The sequence below is a fragment of the Anabrus simplex genome, chromosome 3 (genome assembly GCF_040414725.1).
Source record: "Anabrus simplex isolate iqAnaSimp1 chromosome 3, ASM4041472v1, whole genome shotgun sequence".
NCBI classification, from domain to species: Eukaryota; Metazoa; Arthropoda; class Insecta; order Orthoptera; family Tettigoniidae; genus Anabrus; species Anabrus simplex.
The window spans coordinates 457,846,503-457,862,867 of NC_090267.1; the positions used below are offsets into that span (position 1 = coordinate 457,846,503).

Consider the following 16,365-nt stretch of genomic DNA (forward strand, 5'->3'; position numbering starts at 1 on the left):
TTGGACATCAACTTTGTTAGTATGGGCGCTGTTCAACCATACTGGTGCGCAGTACTCCGCCGCAGAATATACCAAGCTCAACGCAGACGTCCACAGAGTTGTGGCGGATGATCCCCACGTGGTTCCACAAAGCTTTTGTATGATGTTGTTTCTTGTTCTCAGTTTCGAAGCAGTTTTTGTGAGATGTGATTTAAACGACAGGGTCCTGTCTAGCGTGACTCCAAGATATGTTGGTTCCTTATTGTGGGTAAGTTGTGTACCATCAAAGTAGACTTCCAGAGTCCTATTGGATTGTCTGTTGTTGAGATGGAAGCAAGTCACCTCTGTTTTTGATGCATTAGGTCGAAGCCTCCATTTACGAAAATACTCTGCAAGCACAGACAAATCACATGTTAGAGTTTCTTCCATGGGTTCGAAGTGAGTGTGCCTAGTTGCAATGACCCAATCATCAGCATATCCAAACTTTTTGCTGACAGTTTCTGGCATATCAGCAATGTAAAGGCTAAAGAGCAGTGGGGCTAGAACAGAACCTTGGGGGAGACCATTTTGGAGGAATTTCTGGCCACTGGTTTTGTTTCCCATAATAACCTGAAATCCTCTGTTTCCAATCATGTTATCAATAAGCTTCGTAATTTGTTGGCATGGAATTATCTTCATCAGCTTGTAGAGTAGGCCTTGCCGCCAGACGGTATCATAGGCTGCTGATAAATCAATGAAAGCCACAGATGTTTTCATCATCTTCTGAAAGCCTGCTTCAATATGTGATGTGAGTGCCAAAACTTGATCTGCGCAACTTCGGTTGGGACGAAAGCCAGCTTGTTCTGCAGGGATCGCCGAAAGTATTGTTTGGCCAATCCTATTAATCAGTACTCGTTCCAAGAGTTTATATATAACACTAAGTAATGCAATTGGACGGTAGCTTTGCACAAGATCTGCACGTTTTCCTGGTTTAAGGAGAGCAATTATCTTGGCACGTTTAAGCTCTTGAGGTACGTTTCCTGTTTTTAGCATTGAGGTGAAGAATTTTGCTAGCCATGTCCTCATATATTTTCCAGATTTGATGAGAAACTCGGGGAGTATGCCATCAAAGCCAGGAGCTTTACCGGGTTTTACATCCTTTATTGCAGCTGCAACCTCTTCGGGGGTGATGTCATATGAGTACTCTGTCGTAGAGCCAGCTCTAGCTTTTAGTTTTTTTAGTTCCTGTTTGATACTGGTTGTAGTCGCGCGATGATTTATTCCTTTAGAAGTTTTAACAATGTGTGAAGCAATGTTGTTGGTTGTTACGAGACTATCTTCTCGTACGATACGATTAGCTCCTCCTAATTTTCGTAGCAGAGACCATGCTTTTCGGCTAGATACTTTGAAATCGATTTTCTGAGTAGTGTCTATCCACTTCTGTCGGCGTGCAGCATCCAGGTTATGTATTAGATCATCTGCTATTTCTCTGTCACCGCTACTTTGAAAAATGTTATAGAGTTCTTCGCATTTCTCATCCCAGCCTGGAATATATTCTTTACGATATCCTCTGGGTATGAGCTTTCTTGCTGTACAGATAACGGCTCCAACAAACCTGTTATAGTTATCAGCAGATGGTGGGATCCAGCCTAGACATTTATCAAGGCTTTCGCAGAAGGCGTTCCAATCAGCTTTTTGTAGATTCCATCTGGGTCGTGGAATTGAGGCACTGGATATAACGCGACCTACTTCAAGCTGTCAAAAAGGCATTTTAGACAGACAAACACATTTACACTTGTGCTTAGCACTGCACATCAATGAATGCAACAAAGTTGCTTTAGTGAACAACATGAATGCATTCTGTAAATTGCAATTCGAGCAGTTTTTTGCATTGTGTAATGGTTAGCACATCCGTGTAACCCGTGGAAGTTCCGCGGTTATATGCTGGGCGGGGTGAACTAATTTCATATTGGAAAGTCACATATTAAATTATATATTCTGAAACACAGATAGGTCTTATGGCGGCAATGGAAGATTAAAAGGCTAGGAGTGTGAATAAAGCAGGCGGGAAAGTAGTAATCCACGCGAAATTTTCATCAGGGTTCCGACATTGTCTAGATCTCACTAGCTCCCATTTTTAAAATTCCAGTTCGCCGGAAATTTCGAGCATTAATTTAATGTGCAGTACATACGTTCCACAGACATGAAAGTTTACACGTTCGCTTAACGCTGCACATCAAAAAATGTTAAAAACTGGCTTTAGTTTGCAGATGGAATATATTCTATAAATGCCAAGACATGCGGTTGTTTCCGTGGTGTAGTGGTTATCACATCCGTCTCACACGCGTAAAGTCCCCGGTTCGATACCGGGCGGAAACAGCTTATTTACATTGGAAAACCGCTGTCTGATTTTTGTGCATCACTGATAGGCGACAATGGGAGAAAAATGCTAGGAGTGTGAAGAAGGCGAGCGTGGTGTAGCATTCACGTGGTATCATACTGGGGAAAAGCGGCAAATTACTTTCACGGCTCCCGACATTGGAGTAAAACTTTTGAAATTGGCGTCCTATAACAAGAGTGCGTAACAAGTTGTTCTACGGCCGCTGTTACAGTTTCTGAAAATTCTGGAATTTAATTTCTTCCTACTATCCATGGGTACATACTGCAAGGCGCAAGTACGACTTGCACGACCATATGTTGCTATGTTTTTGATGTTGAGCCAGATGTACTCCTAAAGCCTGTGGTTTTGTGATGGGGAGCGCCCACGATAAATAAACGGTGGTTGGTACGCGTGGATGTTGACCATGTGGAAGGTCTACCTTTGGTTGTATTGCTGTTTTGGCTTATGTTATGTACAGTTTATATGAAAATGTAGGCATCACTGGTTTATGTTTTTAAATGACTGTAAAGTTTAGGATTGTCCATAAAACTACTTCTGTCTAGAATATTTATACACTTATACAAGTGAAAAGTAATTTGTTGCCTGAGGGAAACAGTTTGCAGTAGAGGGTTATGAAATTGTTTTTCGACTGTCGTTATAAGTGTTTAATCTAGGTCTTACTAGCTCCTCTGGTACAAATTCCAGGCCACCGGACATTTCGCGCTTTAATTTAGTGTGGAGCACAGACGTTCCACAGACATAAAGTTTACACCTATGCTTATCACAGCACATCAAGGAATGCCACACACTGGCTTTGGTTTTCAGCTTGAATGTATTCTGTAAATGCCCAGACATGTGGTTTTTTCCGTGGTGTAGTGGTTATCACATCCGCTTTACACGCGGAAGGTCCCCGGTTCGATCCCGGGCGGAAGCTGCTATTTTTTACGGGAAAACCACTGCTTTTTTGTGCAAAAGTAATATGTGACAATGGTAAAAAAATATTAGATGTGTGGAAATGGCGAGCGGGGCCCATCGTTCACGTGCTATGATAATGGGGATCCACGGGTAGCTTCCTGCACGGCGGCCGTCGGCGGTGAAAAACGAATGAAATTGGCGTTCTATAACAATAGTTCCTTCGACCAGTTGTTCTAGGGCTTCTTTTATAGTACCTGAAGGTTCTACAATATCATTGCTCCTGTGGTCCATATTCCAGGGGACTGGAAGTTTGGCGCCCTACTTTAATTTCTAACAAATACATGTGCTTAACACTGCACATCTCCGAATGCTACAAAGTAGCTTTTGTTTAAATCTTGAATATATCCTGTAAGTGAGACTATGCGCGGTCGTTTCCGTGGTGTAGTGGTTATCACATCCGCCTAACACGCGGAAGGTCCCCGGTTCAATCCCGGGCGGAAACAGCTATTTTCATTGGAAAAACACTGTCTAATTTTTGTGCAACACTGTAGGTGTGAAGAAGGCGAGCGAGGCCCAGCATTCACCTGGTAGGATAATGGGCAAACACGGAGAGTTGCTCTCACGGCAGCCGACGGTGGTGTAAATCGTGTTATATTTTTGTTCTATAAGAATAGTTCCATTAACAAGTCGTTTTCGTCTGCTGTTTTAGTATCTGAATGTTCTATGATGTATTTGCTCCTCCGGTCCTTATTCCATGGCACTGGATATAAAGCGACCTACTTCAAGCTGTAAAAAAGGCATTTTAGACAGACAAACACATTTACACTTGTGCTTAGCACTGCACATCAATGAATGCAACAAAGTTGCTTTAGTGAACAACATGATTGCATTCTGTAAATTGCAAATCAAGCAGTTTTCTTGCATTGTGTAATGGTTAGCACATCCGTGTAACCCGTGGAAGGTCCGGGGTTATATGCTGGGCGGGGTGAACTAATTTCATATTGGAAAGTCACATTTTAAATTATATATTCTGAAACACAGATAGGTCTTATGGCGGCAATGGAAGATTAAAAGGCTAGGAGTGTGAATAAAGCAGGCGGGAAAGTAGTAATCCACGCGAAATTTTCATCAGGGTTCCGACATTGACTAGATCTCACTAGCTCTCAAATTTAAAATTCCAGGTCGCCGGAAATTTCGAGCATTAATTTCATGTGCAGAACATACGTTCCACAGACATGAAAGTTTACACGTTCGCTTAACGCTGCACATAAAAAAAATGCTAAAAACTGGCTTTAGTTTGCAGATGGAATATATTCTGTAAATGCCAAGACATGCGGTTGTTTCCGTGGTGTAGTGGTTATCACATCCGCCTCACACGCGGAAGGTCCCCGGTTCGATACCGGGCGGAAACAGCTTATTTACATTGGAAAACCGCTGTCTGATTTTTGTGCATCACTGATAGGCGACAATGGGAGAGAAATGCTAGGAGTGTGAAGAAGGCGAGCGTGGTGTAGCATTCACGTGGTATCATACTGGGGAAAAGCGGGAAATTACTTTCACGGCTCCCGACATTGGAGTAAAACGTTTGAAATTGGCGTCCTATAACAATAGTTCTTAACAAGTTGTCCTACGGCCGCTGTTACAGTTTCTGAAATTTCTGGAATTTAATTCCTGCCTACTATCCTAAAGCCTGTAGTTTTGTGATGGGGAGCGCCCACGATAAATAAACGGTGGTTGGTACGCGTGGATGTTGACAATGTGGAAGGTCTACCTTTGGTTGTATTGCTGTTTTGGCTTATGTTATGTACAGTATATATGAAAATGTAGGCATCACTGGTATATGTCTTTAAATGACTGTAAAGTTTAGGATTGTCCATAAAACTACTTCTGTCTAGAATATTTATCCATTTATACAAGTGAAAAGTAATTTGTTGCCTGAGGGAAACAGTTTGCAGTAGAGGGTTATGAAGTTGTTTTTCGACTGTCGTTATATGTGTTTAATCTAGGTCTTACTAGCTCCTCTGGTACAAATTCCAGGCCACCGGAAATTTCGCGCTTTAATTTAGTGTGGAGCAAAGACGTTCCACAGACATAAAGTTTACACCTTTGCTTTACACAGCACATCAAGGAATGCCACACACTGGCTTTGGTTTTCAGCTTGAATGTATTCTGTAAATACACAGACATGTGGTTGTTTCCGTGGTGTAGTGGTTATCACATCCGCTTTACACGCGGAAGGTCCCCGGTTCGATCCCGGGCGGAAGCTGCTATTTTTTACGGGAAAACCACTGCTTTTTTGTGCAAAAATAATATATGACAATGGTAAAAAAATATTAGATGTGTGGAAATGGCGAGCGGGGCCCATCGTTCACGTGCTATGATAATGGGGATCCACGGGTAGCTTCCTGCACGGCGGCCGTCGGCGGTGAAAAACGAATGAAATTGGCGTTCTATAACAATAGTTCCTTCGACCAGTTGTTCTAGGGCTTCTTTTATAGTACCTGAAGGTTCTACAATATCATTGCTCCTGTGGTCCATATTCCAGGGGACTGGAAGTTTGGCGCCCTACTTTAATTTCTAACAAATACATGTGCTTAACACTGCACATCCCCGAATGCTACAAAGTAGCTTTTGTTTAAATCATGAATATATCCTGTAAGTGAGACTATGCGCGGTCGTTTCCGTGGTGTAGTGGTTATCACATCCGCCTAACACGCGGAAGGTCCCCGGTTCAATCCCGGGCGGAAACAGCTATTTTCATTGGAAAATCTCAGTCTAATTTTTGTGCAACACTGTAGGTGTGAAGAAGGCGAGCGAGGCCCAGCATTCACCTGGTATGATAATGGGCAAACACGGAGAGTTGCTCTCACGGCAGCCGACGGTGGTGTAAATCGTGTTATATTCTTGTTCTATAAGAATAGTTCCATTAACAAGTCGTTTTCGTCTGCTGTTTTAGTATCTGAATGTTCTATAATGTATTTGCTCCTCCGGTCCTTATTCCATGGCACTGGATATAACGCGACCTACTGCAAGCTGTAAAAAAGGCATTTTAGACAGACAAACACATTTACACTTGTGCTTAGCACTGCACATCAATGAATGCAACAAAGTTGCTTTAGTGAACAACATGAATGCATTCTGTAAATTGCAAATCAAGCAGTTTTTTGCATTGTGTAATGGTTAGCACATCCGTGTAACCCGTGGAAGTTCCGCGGTTGTATGCTGGGCGGGGTGAACTAATTTCATATTGGAAAGTCACATTTTAAATTATATATTCTGAAACACAGATAGGTCTTATGGCGGCAATGGAAGATTAAAAGGCTAGGAGAGTGAATAAAGCAGGCGGGAAAGTAGTAATCCACGCGAAATTTTCATCAGGGTTCCGACATTGTCGAGATCTCACTAGCTCCCAATTTTAAAATTCCAGGTCGCCGGAAATTTCGAGCATTAATTTAATGTGCAGTACATACGTTCCACAGACATGAAAGTTTACACGTTCGCTTAACGCTGCACATCAAAAAATACTAAAAACTGGCTTTAGTTTGCAGATGGAATATATTCTGTAAATGCCAAGACATGCGGTTGTTTCCGTGGGGTAGTGGTTATCACATCCGCCTCACACGCGGATGTTCCCCGGTTCGATACCGGGCGGAAACAGCTTATTTACATTGGAAAACAGCTGTCTGATTTTTGTGCATCACTGATAGGCGACAATGGGAGAAAAATGCTAGGAGTGTGAAGAAGGCGAGCGTGGTGCAGCATTCACGTGGTATCATATTGGTGAAAAGCGGGAAATTACTTTCACGTCTCCCGTCATTGGCGTAAAACTTTTGAAATTGGCGTACTACAGCCGCTGTTACAGTTTCTGAAATTTCTGGAATTTAATTCCTGCCTACTATCCATGGGTACATAATGCAATGTTGCTATGTTTTTGATGTTGAGCCAGATGTACTCCTAAAGCCTGTGGTTTTGTGATGGGGAGCGCCCACGATAAATAAACGGTGGTTGGTACACGTGGATGTTGACAATGTGGAAGGTCTACCTTTGGTTGTATTGCTGTTTTGGCTTATGTTATGTACAGTATATATGAAAATGTAGGCATCACTGGTATATGTCTTTAAATGACTGTAAAGTTTAGGATTGTCCATAAAACTACTTCTGTCTAGAATATTTATCCATTTATCATCATCATCATCATCATCATCATCTGTTTACCCTCCAGGTTCGGCTTTTCCCTCGGACTCAGCGAGGGATCCCACCTCTACCGCCTCAAGGGCAGTGTCCTGGAGCTTCAGACTCTTGGTCGGGGAGTATGACCAGTACCTCGCCCCTGCTATGGTGAACAGGGGCCTTGTAGGGGGATGGGAAGATTGGAAGGGATAGGCAAGGATGAGGGAAGGAAGCGGCCGTGGCCTTAAGTTAGGAACCATCCCGGCATTCGCCTGGAGGTGAAGTGGGAAACCACGGAAAACCACTTCGAGGATGGCTGAGGTGGGAATCGAACCCACCTCTACTCAGTTGACCTCCCGAGGCTGAGTGGACCCCGTTCCAGCCCTCGTACCACTTTTCAAATTTCGTGGCAGAGCCGGGAATCGAACCCGGACCTCCGGGGGTGGCAGCTAATCACGCTAACCACTACACCACAGAGGCGGCTATCCATTTATACAAGTGAAAAGTAATTTGTTGCCTGAGGGAAATGTTTGCAGTAGAGGGTTATGAAATTGTTTTTCTACTGTCGTTATATGTGTTTAATCTAGGTCTTACTAGCTCCTCTGGTACAAATTCCAGGCGACCGGAAATTTCGCGCTTTAATTTATTCTGGAGCAAAGACGTTCCACAGACATAAAGTTTACACCTTTGCTTAACACAGCACATCAAGGAATGCCACACACTGGCTTTGGTTTTCAGCTTGAATGTATTCTGTAAATACCCAGACATGTGGTTGTTTCCGTGGTGTAGTGGTTATCACATCCGCTTTACACGCGGAAGGTCCCCGGTTCGATCCCGGGCGGAAGCAGCTTTTTCTTTACCGGAAAACCACTGCTTTTTTGTGCAAAAATAATATGTGACAATGGTAGAAAAATATTAGATGTGTGGAAACGGCGAGCGGGGCCCATCGTTCACGTGCTATGATAGTGGGAATACACGGGAAGTTTCCTGCACGGCGGCCGTCGGCGGTGAAAAACGAATGAAATTGGCGTTCTATAACAATAGTTCCTTCGTCCAGTTGTTCTAGGGCTTCTGTTATAGTATCTGAAGGTTCTACAATATCATTGCTCCTGTGGTCCATATTCCAGGGCACTGGAAGTTTCGCGCCCTACTTTAATTTCTAACAAATACATGTGCTTAACACTGCATATCCCCGAATGCTACAAAGTAGCTTTTGTTTAAATGTTGAATATATCCTGTAAGTGAGACTATGCGCGGTCGTTTCCGTGGTGTAGGGGCAATCACATCCGCCTAACACGCGGAAGGTCCCCGGTTCAATCCCGGGCGGAAACAGCTATTTTCATTTGAAAAACACTGTCTAATTCTTGTGCAACACTGTAGGTGTGAAGAAGGCGAGCGAGGCGCAGCATTCACCTGGTATGATGAAATGAAATGGCGTATGGCTTTTAGTGCCGGGATATCCCAGGACGGGTTCGGCTCGCCAGTTGCAGGTCTTTCTACTTGACACCCGTAGGTGACCTGCGCGTCGTAATGAGGATGAAATGATGATGAAGACAACACATACACCCAGTCCCCGTGCCGTAGGAATTAACCAATTAAGGTTAAAATCCACGACCCAGCCGGGAATCGAACCCGGGACCCTCTGAACCGAAGGCCAGTACGCTGGCCGTTCAGCCAACGAGTCGGACACCTGGTATGATAATGGGCAAACACGGAGAGTTGCTCTCACGGCAGCCGACGGTGGTGTAAATCGTGTTATATTCTTGTTCTATAAGAATAGTTCCATTAACAAGTCGTTTTCGTCTGCTGTTTTAGTATCTGAATGTTCTATAATATATTTGCTACTCCGGTCCTATTATTTATTATTTAGCGTATGGCATACAAATACGTTATTACAAATGAACAAAAATAACCAATGAACCAATCTACAAACAAATATCTAGATCTTGTATGTACTCAATACATTTTGGGGTTGCCATCAAGAAGTCTTCATATGGCACTCCATATGCTCTGATGCTGCATTCCTCCCTGATGTGTTTAATAGTTTGTCGCGGTGCACCACAGTCGCATAGCGGCGAGGAGAGCATTCGCCATTTAAAAAGTGAATCCCCACATCTTCCGTGTCCCGTCCTGAGTCGGTTGAGCATTGACAATACCTTGCGGGGTTGATCAAACCCTGGAACTGTCTTATCGATGCATGGCATTTTCTGGCATATAGCTGGAGCATTTTGCATCCTTTCTTCCCTCCAGGAATCGGTGATGTTGAATCCGATGTGATTGATCTCGGCTGCAAGAGGTGGATGTCTCGAACGAAGTCGTTTGATTTTGAGGTCTGAGATGTCAGAGTGTACCGGTAGTCCAGGGTTTGCTAGGATCTTGTTGTATTCTCTGATCAAAGCTACTTTCCTTCGCAGGTTAGGAGGTGGTATGTTACTTAGGACAGGCAGCCAGATTGTGGGAGTAGACCTGATTGTTCCTGTAATAATGCGCATAGTACTATTAAGTTGGACATCAACTTTGTTAGTATGGGCGCTGTTCAACCATACTGGTGCGCAGTACTCCGCCGCAGAATATACCAAGCTCAACGCAGACGTCCGCAGAGTTGTGGCGGATGATCCCCACGTGGTTCCACAAAGCTTTTGTATGATGTTGTTTCTTGTTCTCAGTTTCGAAGCAGTTTTTGTGAGATGTGATTTAAACGACAGGGTCCTGTCTAGCGTGACTCCAAGATATGTTGGTTCCTTATTGTGGGTAAGTTGTGTACCATCAAAGTAGACTTCCAGAGTCCTATTGGATTGTCTGTTGTTGAGATGGAAGCAAGTCACCTCTGTTTTTGATGCATTAGGTCGAAGCCTCCATTTACGAAAATACTCTGCAAGCACAGACAAATCACATGTTAGAGTTTCTTCCATGGGTTCGAAGTGAGTGTGCCTAGTTGCAATGACCCAATCATCAGCATATCCAAACTTTTTGCTGACAGTTTCTGGCATATCAGCAATGTAAAGGCTAAAGAGCAGTGGGGATAGAACAGAACCTTGGGGGAGACCATTTTGGAGGAATTTCTGGCCACTGGTTTTGTTTCCCATAATAACCTGAAATCCTCTGTTTCCAATCATGTTATCAATAAGCTTCGTAATTTGTTGGCATGGAATTATCTTCATCAGCTTGTAGAGTAGGCCTTGCCGCCAGACGGTATCATAGGCTGCTGATAAATCAATGAAAGCCACAGATGTTTTCATCATCTTCTGAAAGCCTGCTTCAATATGTGATGTGAGTGCCAAAACTTGATCTGCGCAACTTCGGTTGGGACGAAAGCCAGCTTGTTCTGCAGGGATCGCCGAAAGTATTGTTTGGCCAATCCTATTAATCAGTACTCGTTCCAAGAGTTTATATATAACACTAAGTAATGCAATTGGACGGTAGCTTTGCACAAGATCTGCACGTTTTCCTGGTTTAAGGAGAGCAATTATCTTGGCACGTTTAAGCTCTTGAGGTACGTTTCCTGTTTTTAGCATTGAGGTGAAGAATTTTGCTAGCCATGTCCTCATATATTTTCCAGATTTGATGAGAAACTCGGGGAGTATGCCATCAAAGCCAGGAGCTTTACCGGGTTTTACATCCTTTATTGCAGCTGCAACCTCTTCGGGGGTGATGTCATATGAGTACTCTGTCGTAGAGCCAGCTCTAGCTTTTAGTTTTTTTAGTTCCTGTTTGATACTGGTTGTAGTCGCGCGATGATTTATTCCTTTAGAAGTTTTAACAATGTGTGAAGCAATGTTGTTGGTTGTTACGAGACTATCTTCTCGTACGATACGATTAGCTCCTCCTAATTTTCGTAGCAGAGACCATGCTTTTCGGCTAGATACTTTGAAATCGATTTTCTGAGTAGTGTCTATCCACTTCTGTCGGCGTGCAGCATCCAGGTTATGTATTAGATCATCTGCTATTTCTCTGTCACCGCTACTTTGAAAAATGTTATAGAGTTCTTCGCATTTCTCATCCCAGCCTGGAATATATTCTTTACGATATCCTCTGGGTATGAGCTTTTTTGCTGTACAGATAACGGCTCCAACAAACCTGTTATAGTTATCAGCAGATGGTGGGATCCAGCCTAGACATTTATCAAGGCTTTCGCAGAAGGCGTTCCAATCAGCTTTTTGTAGATTCCATCTGGGTCGTGGAATTGAGGCACTGGATATAACGCGACCTACTTCAAGCTGTCAAAAAGGCATTTTAGACAGACAAACACATTTTCACTTGTGCTTAGCACTGCACATCAATGAATGCAACAAAGTTGCTTTAGTGAACAACATGAATGCATTCTGTAAATTGCAATTCGAGCAGTTTTTTGCATTGTGTAATGGTTAGCACATCCGTGTAACCCGTGGAAGTTCCGCGGTTATATGCTGGGCGGGGTGAACTAATTTCATATTGGAAAGTCACATATTAAATTATATATTCTGAAACACAGATAGGTCTTATGGCGGCAATGGAAGATTAAAAGGCTAGGAGTGTGAATAAAGCAGGCGGGAAAGTAGTAATCCACGCGAAATTTTCATCAGGGTTCCGACATTGTCTAGATCTCACTAGCTCCCATTTTTAAAATTCCAGTTCGCCGGAAATTTCGAGCATTAATTTAATGTGCAGTACATACGTTCCACAGACATGAAAGTTTACACGTTCGCTTAACGCTGCACATCAAAAAATGTTAAAAACTGGCTTTAGTTTGCAGATGGAATATATTCTATAAATGCCAAGACATGCGGTTGTTTCCGTGGTGTAGTGGTTATCACATCCGTCTCACACGCGTAAAGTCCCCGGTTCGATACCGGGCGGAAACAGCTTATTTACATTGGAAAACCGCTGTCTGATTTTTGTGCATCACTGATAGGCGACAATGGGAGAAAAATGCTAGGAGTGTGAAGAAGGCGAGCGTGGTGTAGCATTCACGTGGTATCATACTGGGGAAAAGCGGCAAATTACTTTCACGGCTCCCGACATTGGAGTAAAACTTTTGAAATTGGCGTCCTATAACAAGAGTGCGTAACAAGTTGTTCTACGGCCGCTGTTACAGTTTCTGAAAATTCTGGAATTTAATTTCTTCCTACTATCCATGGGTACATACTGCAAGGCGCAAGTACGACTTGCACGACCATATGTTGCTATGTTTTTGATGTTGAGCCAGATGTACTCCTAAAGCCTGTGGTTTTGTGATGGGGAGCGCCCACGATAAATAAACGGTGGTTGGTACGCGTGGATGTTGACCATGTGGAAGGTCTACCTTTGGTTGTATTGCTGTTTTGGCTTATGTTATGTACAGTTTATATGAAAATGTAGGCATCACTGGTTTATGTTTTTAAATGACTGTAAAGTTTAGGATTGTCCATAAAACTACTTCTGTCTAGAATATTTATACACTTATACAAGTGAAAAGTAATTTGTTGCCTGAGGGAAACAGTTTGCAGTAGAGGGTTATGAAATTGTTTTTCGACTGTCGTTATAAGTGTTTAATCTAGGTCTTACTAGCTCCTCTGGTACAAATTCCAGGCCACCGGACATTTCGCGCTTTAATTTAGTGTGGAGCACAGACGTTCCACAGTCATAAAGTTTACACCTATGCTTATCACAGCACATCAAGGAATGCCACACACTGGCTTTGGTTTTCAGCTTGAATGTATTCTGTAAATGCCCAGACATGTGGTTGTTTCCGTGGTGTAGTGGTTATCACATCCGCTTTACACGCGGAAGGTCCCCGGTTCGATCCCGGGCGGAAGCTGCTATTTTTTACGGGAAAACCACTGCTTTTTTGTGCAAAAGTAATATGTGACAATGGTAAAAAAATATTAGATGTGTGGAAATGGCGAGCGGGGCCCATCGTTCACGTGCTATGATAATGGGGATCCACGGGTAGCTTCCTGCACGGCGGCCGTCGGCGGTGAAAAACGAATGAAATTGGCGTTCTATAACAATAGTTCCTTCGACCAGTTGTTCTAGGGCTTCTTTTATAGTACCTGAAGGTTCTACAATATCATTGCTCCTGTGGTCCATATTCCAGGGGACTGGAAGTTTGGCGCCCTACTTTAATTTCTAACAAATACATGTGCTTAACACTGCACATCTCCGAATGCTACAAAGTAGCTTTTGTTTAAATCTTGAATATATCCTGTAAGTGAGACTATGCGCGGTCGTTTCCGTGGTGTAGTGGTCATCACATCCGCCTAACACGCGGAAGGTCCCCGGTTCAATCCCGGGCGGAAACAGCTATTTTCATTGGAAAAACACTGTCTAATTTTTGTGCAACACTGTAGGTGTGAAGAAGGCGAGCGAGGCCCAGCATTCACCTGGTAGGATAATGGGCAAACACGGAGAGTTGCTCTCACGGCAGCCGACGGTGGTGTAAATCGTGTTATATTTTTGTTCTATAAGAATAGTTCCATTAACAAGTCGTTTTCGTCTGCTGTTTTAGTATCTGAATGTTCTATGATGTATTTGCTCCTCCGGTCCTTATTCCATGGCACTGGATATAAAGCGACCTACTTCAAGCTGTAAAAAAGGCATTTTAGACAGACAAACACATTTACACTTGTGCTTAGCACTGCACATCAATGAATGCAACAAAGTTGCTTTAGTGAACAACATGATTGCATTCTGTAAATTGCAAATCAAGCAGTTTTCTTGCATTGTGTAATGGTTAGCACATCCGTGTAACCCGTGGAAGGTCCGGGGTTATATGCTGGGCGGGGTGAACTAATTTCATATTGGAAAGTCACATTTTAAATTATATATTCTGAAACACAGATAGGTCTTATGGCGGCAATGGAAGATTAAAAGGCTAGGAGTGTGAATAAAGCAGGCGGGAAAGTAGTAATCCACGCGAAATTTTCATCAGGGTTCCGACATTGACTAGATCTCACTAGCTCTCAAATTTAAAATTCCAGGTCGCCGGAAATTTCGAGCATTAATTTCATGTGCAGTACATACGTTCCACAGACATGAAAGTTTACACGTTCGCTTAACGCTGCACATAAAAAAAATGCTAAAAACTGGCTTTAGTTTGCAGATGGAATATATTCTGTAAATGCCAAGACATGCGGTTGTTTCCGTGGTGTAGTGGTTATCACATCCGCCTCACACGCGGAAGGTCCCCGGTTCGATACCGGGCGGAAACAGCTTATTTACATTGGAAAACCGCTGTCTGATTTTTGTGCATCACTGATAGGCGACAATGGGAGAGAAATGCTAGGAGTGTGAAGAAGGCGAGCGTGGTGTAGCATTCACGTGGTATCATACTGGGGAAAAGCGGGAAATTACTTTCACGGCTCCCGACATTGGAGTAAAACGTTTGAAATTGGCGTCCTATAACAATAGTTCTTAACAAGTTGTCCTACGGCCGCTGTTACAGTTTCTGAAATTTCTGGAATTTAATTCCTGCCTACTATCCTAAAGCCTGTAGTTTTGTGATGGGGAGCGCCCACGATAAATAAACGGTGGTTGGTACGCGTGGATGTTGACAATGTGGAAGGTCTACCTTTGGTTGTATTGCTGTTTTGGCTTATGTTATGTACAGTATATATGAAAATGTAGGCATCACTGGTATATGTCTTTAAATGACTGTAAAGTTTAGGATTGTCCATAAAACTACTTCTGTCTAGAATATTTATCCATTTATACAAGTGAAAAGTAATCTGTTGCCTGAGGGAAACAGTTTGCAGTAGAGGGTTATGAAGTTGTTTTTCGACTGTCGTTATATGTGTTTAATCTAGGTCTTACTAGCTCCTCTGGTACAAATTCCAGGCCACCGGAAATTTCGCGCTTTAATTTAGTGTGGAGCACAGACGTTCCACAGACATAAAGTTTACACCTTTGCTCATCACAGCACATCAAGGAATGCACCACACTGGCTTTGGTTTTCAGCTTGAATGTATTCTGTAAAAACCCAGATTTGCGGTTGTTTCCGTGGTGTAGTGGTTATCACATCCGCTTTACACGCGGAAGGTCCCCGGTTCGATCCCGGGCGGAAGCTGCTATTTTTTACGGGAAAACCACTGCTTTTTTGTGCAAAAATAATATGTGACAATGGTAAAAAAATATTAGATGTGTGGAAATGGCGAGCGGGGCCCATCGTTCACGTGCTATGATAATGGGGATCCACGGGTAGCTTCCTGCACGGCGGCCGTCGGCGGTGAAAAACGAATGAAATTGGCGTTCTATAACAATAGTTCCTTCGACCAGTTGTTCTAGGGCTTCTTTTATAGTACCTGAAGGTTCTACAATATCATTGCTCCTGTGGTCCATATTCCAGGGGACTGGAAGTTTGGCGCCCTACTTTAATTTCTAACAAATACATGTGCTTAACACTGCACATCCCCGAATGCTACAAAGTAGCTTTTGTTTAAATCATGAATATATCCTGTAAGTGAGACTACGCGCGGTCGTTTCCGTGGTGTAGTGGTTATCACATCCGCCTAACACGCGGAAGGTCCCCGGTTCAATCCCGGGCGGAAACAGCTATTTTCATTGGAAAATCTCAGTCTAATTTTTGTGCAACACTGTAGGTGTGAAGAAGGCGAGCGAGGCCCAGCATTCACCTGGTATGATAATGGGCAAACACGGAGAGTTGCTCTCACGGCAGCCGACGGTGGTGTAAATCGTGTTATATTCTTGTTCTATAAGAATAGTTCCATTAACAAGTCGTTTTCGTCTGCTGTTTTAGTATCTGAATGTTCTATGATGTATTTGCTCCTCCGGTCCTTATTCCATGGCACTGGATATAACGCGACCTACTGCAAGCTGTAAAAAAGGCATTTTAGACAGACAAACACATTTACACTTGTGCTTAGCACTGCACATCAATGAATGCAACAAAGTTGCTTTAGTGAACAACATGAATGCATTCTGTAAATTGCAAATCAAGCAGTTTTTTGCATTGTGTAATGGTTAGC

General features: G+C 43.1%; 15 non-coding genes across 15 annotated transcripts; all 15 read left to right on the forward strand.

The window, feature by feature from the left end:
- Positions 1–2,264: 2,264 nt before the first annotated feature.
- TRNAV-CAC (transfer RNA valine (anticodon CAC)) lies at positions 2,265–2,337 on the forward strand. The gene has a single exon. It is a non-coding gene; the product is annotated as a tRNA-Val (tRNA).
- An 859-nt stretch (positions 2,338–3,196) lies between these two features.
- TRNAV-UAC (transfer RNA valine (anticodon UAC)) lies at positions 3,197–3,272 on the forward strand. The gene has a single exon. It is a non-coding gene; the product is annotated as a tRNA-Val (tRNA).
- Positions 3,273–3,683: 411 nt separating this feature from the next.
- On the forward strand, positions 3,684–3,756 carry TRNAV-AAC (transfer RNA valine (anticodon AAC)). Its single transcript has one exon. It is a non-coding gene; the product is annotated as a tRNA-Val (tRNA).
- Positions 3,757–4,592: 836 nt separating this feature from the next.
- Positions 4,593–4,665, forward strand: TRNAV-CAC (transfer RNA valine (anticodon CAC)). Its single transcript has one exon. It is a non-coding gene; the product is annotated as a tRNA-Val (tRNA).
- Positions 4,666–5,446: 781 nt separating this feature from the next.
- Positions 5,447–5,519, forward strand: TRNAV-UAC (transfer RNA valine (anticodon UAC)). The gene has a single exon. It is a non-coding gene; the product is annotated as a tRNA-Val (tRNA).
- Positions 5,520–5,930: 411 nt separating this feature from the next.
- Positions 5,931–6,003, forward strand: TRNAV-AAC (transfer RNA valine (anticodon AAC)). Its single transcript has one exon. It is a non-coding gene; the product is annotated as a tRNA-Val (tRNA).
- Positions 6,004–6,837: 834 nt separating this feature from the next.
- TRNAV-CAC (transfer RNA valine (anticodon CAC)) lies at positions 6,838–6,910 on the forward strand. The gene has a single exon. It is a non-coding gene; the product is annotated as a tRNA-Val (tRNA).
- Positions 6,911–8,197: 1,287 nt separating this feature from the next.
- Positions 8,198–8,270, forward strand: TRNAV-UAC (transfer RNA valine (anticodon UAC)). Its single transcript has one exon. It is a non-coding gene; the product is annotated as a tRNA-Val (tRNA).
- Positions 8,271–8,682: 412 nt separating this feature from the next.
- Positions 8,683–8,755, forward strand: TRNAV-AAC (transfer RNA valine (anticodon AAC)). The gene has a single exon. It is a non-coding gene; the product is annotated as a tRNA-Val (tRNA).
- Positions 8,756–12,191: 3,436 nt separating this feature from the next.
- Positions 12,192–12,264, forward strand: TRNAV-CAC (transfer RNA valine (anticodon CAC)). Its single transcript has one exon. It is a non-coding gene; the product is annotated as a tRNA-Val (tRNA).
- An 862-nt stretch (positions 12,265–13,126) lies between these two features.
- On the forward strand, positions 13,127–13,199 carry TRNAV-UAC (transfer RNA valine (anticodon UAC)). The gene has a single exon. It is a non-coding gene; the product is annotated as a tRNA-Val (tRNA).
- Positions 13,200–13,610: 411 nt separating this feature from the next.
- Positions 13,611–13,683, forward strand: TRNAV-AAC (transfer RNA valine (anticodon AAC)). The gene has a single exon. It is a non-coding gene; the product is annotated as a tRNA-Val (tRNA).
- Positions 13,684–14,519: 836 nt separating this feature from the next.
- Positions 14,520–14,592, forward strand: TRNAV-CAC (transfer RNA valine (anticodon CAC)). The gene has a single exon. It is a non-coding gene; the product is annotated as a tRNA-Val (tRNA).
- A 781-nt stretch (positions 14,593–15,373) lies between these two features.
- On the forward strand, positions 15,374–15,446 carry TRNAV-UAC (transfer RNA valine (anticodon CAC)). Its single transcript has one exon. It is a non-coding gene; the product is annotated as a tRNA-Val (tRNA).
- A 411-nt stretch (positions 15,447–15,857) lies between these two features.
- Positions 15,858–15,930, forward strand: TRNAV-AAC (transfer RNA valine (anticodon AAC)). Its single transcript has one exon. It is a non-coding gene; the product is annotated as a tRNA-Val (tRNA).
- The last annotated feature ends 435 nt before the right edge of the window (positions 15,931–16,365 follow it).